Source organism: Aphidius gifuensis, linkage group LG2, assembly GCF_014905175.1.
Source record: "Aphidius gifuensis isolate YNYX2018 linkage group LG2, ASM1490517v1, whole genome shotgun sequence".
Classification (NCBI taxonomy): Eukaryota; Metazoa; Arthropoda; class Insecta; order Hymenoptera; family Braconidae; genus Aphidius; species Aphidius gifuensis.
The window spans coordinates 18,650,745-18,658,855 of record NC_057789.1 but is presented as its reverse complement, the minus strand read 5'-3'; the positions used below and the strand labels follow the sequence as shown (position 1 = coordinate 18,658,855).

Genomic DNA, 8,111 nt, shown 5'->3' with positions numbered 1-8,111 from the left:
TTTTTAATTTGCATTTAAAAGATATTTTGTAAAATTTATTTTAAATTAAGAAGCATTAATTATGCATTCAATTTCGGCTTGTAATAAGATTTAAATTTAATCCTTAATTAATTAATTGAAACCAAATAGAGGTAAATTATTGTTAATAATTAAAATGAATTTTTATTCCAATTAATAAAATAATTTTTGAAAATATAAAAATTTCTAATTTTTTAAATTTATGGTTAAAATCCATTTTTATTTTATTTTATATAGTTTATCTAAAACTTTATATTTTCAATATAAAAAAAATATTTATTATTTATTTACTTAAAGATTTTAAAAATCATTTTAATATTTTCAATATTAAGCTTTATGTTTAAGCTATTTAAATATTAATAATATTTTATAATTAATATTAAATATGATAAAAATATTATTATTAATATTATATTTAATTTAAAAATATTTTTAAATTTGTATATAATTATAATTTTATTAATGATTTTTTTTGATGAGACTTGTTCTAATCATCCTATATCATTGAAATAATTAAATTTATTAGATATAAAAATTAATTTTATTTTAATTTTTTTATCTATTAAAGGTAATAATCATATTATATTTATAAATTTAAAAATAATAATATTTTTACAAAAAATTTTATTTAATGATGAAAATAAAATTCAATTAATAATTGAGCCGTAAAATATTGATATAATTAATAAAATTAATAAAGAATAATTTATTATGTTATTTGATAAATAAAATCTTATATTATTTATTTTAGGAGATTTTAAAGAAATATAAAAAATTAAACGAAAAGAATAAGAAACAGTAGTACTTATTGATAAATATATTATTGTATATATTAAATAATTATTACTTATTATATTAAATATTTCAATGATTATATCTTTTGAATAAAATCCTGATAAAAAAGGTAGTCCACATAAAGTTAAAGTTGCAATATTAAATGTAGAATAAATAAATGGAATTTTAAAATTTAAAATTGAAATAAAACGAATATCTTGATTATTGAAATAATTATGAATAATAATTCCTGCACATAAAAATAATAAAGATTTAAATATTGCATGAGTAATTAAATGAAAAAAAGTTAATTTTGTTAAATTTAATGAAATAGTTATTATCATTAATCCTAATTGTCTTAATGTTGATAAAGCAATAATTTTTTTTAAATCATATTCAAAATTAGCTGTTAATCCTGCTATAAATATGGATGAAATAAATAAAAAAAATATAAAATTTTTATTTATTAAATGAATGAATCGAATTATTAAATATCCTCCTGCCGTCACTAAAGTTGGAAAATGAACTAAAGCAGAAATAGTTGTTGGAGCTGTTATAGTTATAGGTAATCAAGGAGAAAATGGAATTTGAGCTCTTTTTGTAATTGCAGCAATTAAAATTAAGTATAAAATTATTAGATTTAAATTATTTAATATTATAAAATTTAAAGATCCTAAATATATTATTAATCTAATAGATAAAATAATTATAATATCTCCTACTCGATTTATTAAAATAGTAATTATTCTTGAATTAAAACTTTTTTTATTTTTATAATAAGCAACTGAACATGTAGTGATTCTCACTGCCTTAAACACGAAAAGATACCAAGCAGACGAATCCTCCAACCAACGACTCCGTTTTTAGTTATTATATATATATATATTTCGTTATGTAATATTTTCTTTTAGTATTATTATTATTATTTTGTGTATTTTTCCCCCTTTTTATCAAGATAAAGAGAGGAGGGATAGCTTTGAGTGGGGACAGCTTGGTTGATCCAAGTTGCTCCAAAATATCGTGTGCTGAACTCTCTCTCTTGGCTGTGGGACGTGGTAAGATGCACACGCTTCGTAATCAGCTCTTGTTTTACGTATATTAGGGTACTCATGTGTCTAGCTGGAGACCCAGCAGACATGTGTATTTTTGTAGGTTAGTTTTTGGGGCGTTGGCCGTGTGAATCATGGGCAACGTCAAGCATACAATTCTTTTGATTAATTAATTTAGTTTAGTTATTTTGATTAGAAACGCGGTCCCTTTTGTTAATTTAATTAATATATTAAATTCAAGGTCGTAAGTAAGATTATGTTGTACGTTTTGGATTATTGAGTTTACGTTTTGTATTTTGGATTTACGTTTAAGTTTTGGATAATAAATAGTACGTTTTGGGTTTTTGAGTATAAAAATAATAATGTGTTTTGTTGATTATTTAATTTGTGTATTAAATATTTTTCCTTGTGACTTTATCCGGCCCTTCTACCATAACCAGCACACTGAGTGATTCTAGCGTCCCTCTAGGCTAATTATTGATACGCTATTTGGTTATTTTGGTCTTTGTTTCGGTTGTTGGATTTATTGACGTTATTTTGGTATTTTCGGTATGAATGTGTTATGCCTTTTTCGAGTTTTAGGGCGAATTGAAAACCTCATTGATTTTAGCTCATACCTTTTTCGAGTTTTAGGGTGAATTGAAAACTACACGATTTTAACACTATAATAATAATAATTTACGTTTCTGGATATTGGTTTTGGTTAGTTTTGGTGTTTCGTAATATATTAATAAATAAACCAAATAAAATACTTGATAATTAGTCCGAGAAGGTAACATGCAAAAATGTCACGTTACAAACAATATAAAGATAAGCCTAATCCGTCTCATCCTAATAAAATACTAAATATATTTATTCTAATAATTATAAAAATTATTGATAAAACAAAAATAATAATTAATCATATAAAACGTTTTAAAGATTTATCTATTTTTATATATTCAGTTCTGTATAAAATTACTATTGAAGAAATTATTAATACAGTCCTTATAAATAAAAATGATATTCAATCTAAATATAAAATGTATTCAATTTTTATTGAATTAATTATTATTAAATTTCATAAAAAAATTATTTTTGTTTTAAAAATTAAAAATTTTAAAAATATAATTAAAAAATAAATTCTTAATATTAATAAATAAAAAGATATTAAAAAATATATAATTTAAAATATATTATTATAACTTTGATTCCACAAATCAATATTTTTGTTAAACTATTTAAATTTAAATTAAAAAAATTATTTGAATAAAAATAATATTTAAAGGCACTCAATGTAACATTAAAATTAATATTTCTTGAATTGAAATTATTTTAAAATTAAAAATATTTTTAAATAATTTTCCGTATTGAGAAAAAGCAAATAAATAAATTGAATAAGAAGTTCCAATTAATATTACTATAAATAATATAGGAATAATTAAATTATTTCATAAAATTAATCTATTAAATAATATTATTTCTCTAAATAAATTTAAAGAAGGAGGAGCTGAAAAATTAGAAGTACATAATAAAAATCATCATAATGAAATTCTTGGTATAATTATTATTATACCTTTATTAATTATTAATCTTCGAGAATGAATTCGATCATAATTTATATTAACTAAACAAAATATTCCTGATGAACATAATCCATGAGCAATTATTATTATAATTCTTCTAAAAAATCTTCATTGAGTTATTCTTATTATTCTTGCTATTAAAATTCTTATATGAACTACTGAAGAATAAGCTACAATAATTTTTATATCACTTTGGGATAAACAAATTAATCTTCTATAAATTCTTCCAATTATTCTAATAATTATTAAAAAAATATTAAATTTAATAAATAATTTAGGAAAAATTAATATTAAACGAAAAATCCCATATCTTCCTATTTTTAGTATAATTCCTGCTAAAATTATTGATCCTCTAATTGGAGCTTCTACATGTGCTTTTGGTAATCATAAATGTATAAAATATATTGGTATTTTGATTAAAAAAGCTGTAATTAAAATTATATAATAAAATAAATTTATTATATTATTTAAATTTGTTATATTTAATATATTTAATATTAATGTATTTATTTTAATATATATTATTATAATTATTATTAAAAGTGGTAATGATCCAAATAAAGTGTAAAAAATTATATATATTGAAGCTTGAATACGATTAATTTGTATACCTCATCCTATAATTAATAATATTATAGGAATTAATCTTAATTCAAAAAAAATAAAAAATAATATTAAATTTATAGAAAAAAATGTAATTATTAAAATTATTAACAAAGAAAATATAATTAATAAAAAAATTTTTTTATAATATTTATTTAGTTCTTTATTTCTTGCTATTAAACAAATTCTTAAAATTCAAATACTTAATATTATTAATCTTAAAGAAATTGAATCTATTCCTAATGAATAAAAAATATTATAATAATTATTTACTTTATTAATTAATAAAATTAATATAATATTTAGTATAAATATATAATTTTTAAAAATTATTTTATAAAATGAAGATTTAATTAAAGATATTATAATTATTAAAGATAAAGATATAAAAATTATTTTTAACATTTTAATAATTTTATGTTATTGTTATAATCATTTCCTCTTAATCGTACTAAATTAATTAATAAAGATAATCCTAATACTCTTTCACATACAGAAATTCCTAAAAAAATTGTAATTATAAATAGATTAATTTCATTAATTATTATTATATAATATAAATTATAAATTATATTTACTATTATAAATTCTAAGGAAATTAAAGTTAAAAGAATGTGTTTATAATAATAAGAATATATAAAACATGATCTAATAAAAAAAAAAATTTTTAAATTTAATATAATTAGTTATATAGTTTATTTAAAATATTAATTTTGTAAATTAAAGATAATTATTTTTTATAACTTCAAAAAAATAAATAATATATTTTTAACTTCCAATGTTAATGTTTTTAATAAACTATTTTTTGTATTTTTAGATTATATATATTATTTATTTATTTTAATTTATTTATGTTTATTATTATTTTAATTCCTTCAAATTTAATTTCTTTCCATCCTTTAATTTTTAGATTAATATTAACTTTTTATATTATTTTAATAAGATTAGTAATAAATTTAATTAATAGAAATTATTGGTACTCATATATTTTATTTTTAATTATAATTGGAGGTTTAATAATTTTATTTATATACTTTACTAGTATTGCTAGTAATAATTTAATAAATTTTAATTTAAATTTTATTAAATATTTTTTTTTAAAATTTATTTTATTAATAATTTTTTTTTTTATAATTACATTATTAAGATTAAAAAATATTTATGAGATTAATTTTTTAGAAATTTTTAGAATTATAAATAAAAACTTTAACTTAATAGATTTAACAGCAAAAAATTTGTATATGGATTTTTCAATAGATTTAAATATATTTATAATTATTTATTTATTTATAACTATAATTAGATGTGTTTTATTATGTATAAAAATTATATTACCTTTTCGTCAACTAAATTGTTATGACAAATTTTATCATAAAAAAAAATATTTTATTAGCAATATTAGATAAATCCTTATTTAAATTACCAACTCCAGTTAATGTATCTATTTGATGAAATTTTGGAAGGTTATTAGGTTTATTTTTGATAGTACAATTAATTTCAGGATTATTTTTATCAATACATTATGTTTCTAATATTAATTATTCATTTTTTAGAATTATTCATATTATTCAAGATGTTAATTATGGGTGATTAATACGATTAATTCATATAAATGGAGCTTCATTTTTTTTTTTTTGTGTATATTTTCATATTGGTCGTGGATTATATTATGGTTCTTTTAAATTAATTTATACTTGATTTATTGGTATTATAATTTTTTTATTAATAATAGGAACTGCTTTTATAGGATATGTTTTACCTTGAGGACAAATATCCTTTTGAGGAGCTACTGTAATTACTAATTTATTATCTGCTATTCCATATATTGGTCAAATAATAGTTGAATGATTATGAGGAGGATTTTCAGTTGATAATTCAACTTTAAATCGATTTTATACTTTTCATTTTTTAATACCTTTTATTTTAATTATATTAGTTTTAATTCATTTAATATTTTTACATGAAACTGGGTCTAATAATCCATTAGGAATAAATAGAAATTTATATAAAATCTCTTTTCATAATTATTATACTTTAAAAGATTTATTAGGTTTGTTGGTTATGTGAGGGTAGATCATAAATAATAACAAGTACAATTTAATGTTATTGGTTACGTTTATTTAATTAGCAGTCAGACAATATATAATGCGAGGCAAGAGTGTAAAGTGCACGGCGGCCGGAACTGGAATGAATATATTATATAGGAGTGCATATAGTGTGTGTGTAGTGTATTGTTGTGTATGTTTGTTTAGTGTCAGCCTGTAAGTTAAGATTTGTGTCCGGTAGTGTAGCAGTTGTAAAGATATTTAGTCAGGGACGTGTCATTAGACTTCGTATCTCCAACACCTCCTCTCAAAGATGATGGCGTAGGACCTGTTGTTTACGTTATTTGTAGACCAAGTCCTTGGCTGCAACTTGTCAGTTCAGTGGATGTTAACCCTTTAGTTAACATGTCTGCTGGCATCTTATCAGTTGATAGGTATGATGGTGTTACTCGCCCTTGTTCATAGACGTCTCGGATGAAATGATGTCTAATGTCAATATGTTTAGTGCGGGATGATATGCTTGGCTAAATACAAGTTTTTGAGCACTTTGATTGTCATTGTAAATAGTTGTATGTTCTATTAACATACCAATCTGACGAAATAGCTCTTGTAAGTATAACGCTTCTCTGGTTGACTTTGACAAAGCCATATATTCAGCTTCAGTGCTAGATAAAGCGATAGTTCTTTGCTTTCTTGATTCCCATGATATACTGGCACCAGCCAATATGAAAGCATATCCAGTATATGATTTTCTATCATTTCTGTCACCTGCCCAATCAGCATCAGCAACACCATACAATTGTTTACCAGTTCTTTTATATACAAGCTTGGTATCTATACTGCCTTTTAAATATCTGAGAACTCTTTTTGCTGCTTTCCAATGTTCAGATGAGTAACATGAGTTAAATTGACTAAGATAGCTTACTGCATATGAGATGTCTCGCCTGGTAGAAATGGCTAAATACATCAGAGCTCCAATGAGTTGCCTGTATGGAAGTCTTTGGAGTTTATCATTATTTATATTCTTTGGTTTCTCTAAGTTGCAGTTAGCCTCGATAGGAGTCAAGACTGGCTTGCAGTTTGACATATCAAATCTTTCAAGAATATCCTCTATGTATTTCTTCTGATTTAATTGTACTACATCATTTACTTTAGGCCTGCTAAATTCTATACCTAAGCATCGTTTTACTTCACCAAGATTTTTCATTTCAAAAACTTTGGAGAGTGACGATTTGATTTCATTTATCCATGTAATATTAGCAGATGCAATGAGCATGTCATCCACATATATTAATATTATCATGATGTCGTGTTTGTCTCTGGCGACAAACATGCATGGATCCTGAGTAAGCTGTTGTAGACCTAATTTCTTCAATTCAGTTACCAGTTTCCTGTTCCATTGAACTCCAGCCTGTTTAAGTCCGTATAATGCTTTTCTTAATAAACAGACTTTGTTGTTCTCATTATGGAGTTCATTTTTCCAATTTTCTGCTGTTTCTAAAATGCGTGTGTCTGACATGACCTGCCTACTCGATCCGACAGGTTTGCCTGACAACATTTTAGTCAGCATATCTTCAAGCCCTTCAGGGACTTTCATGTAAACTTTCTCATTCAAGTCACCATTCAGGTAGGCTGTTACGACATTCATTTGATGTATCATGAGTCCAAATTCTGCTGCTAGTGCAGCCATAACTCTTATTGAAGTGAGTTTGAATTGCAGTATTCTCGACCATTATCTGTCTGTAACATTTTAATTTTCTTGCCAGTAAAATTTTCAACCATAGATTTATATATTTTAAATTTTTCTAACGCTTCATTTTTATGTTTTAAAAAGTATACTTCACCCCATCTTGAATAGTCATCTATGAAGGTGATGAAGAATCTGTGTCCACTGTGAGAAGGGCGTCGAACTGGACCGCTTACGTCACTGTGGACAATTTCTAGTCAATCTGTTGTCCTCCCGTCATTGGATTTTGGAAATGGTTGATTGACAGCTTTTTCTTGAGCACACACTTCACAGTCTTTAATTTCTTGAAGTGAAATCATTTGGTGTATTT

General features: G+C 22.4%; 2 pseudogenes; one reads left to right on the top strand and one right to left on the bottom strand.

The window, feature by feature from the left end:
- Positions 1–345: 345 nt before the first annotated feature.
- Positions 346–2,880, bottom strand: LOC122850455 (annotated as a pseudogene).
- A 2,421-nt stretch (positions 2,881–5,301) lies between these two features.
- Positions 5,302–6,076, top strand: LOC122850454 (annotated as a pseudogene).
- The last annotated feature ends 2,035 nt before the right edge of the window (positions 6,077–8,111 follow it).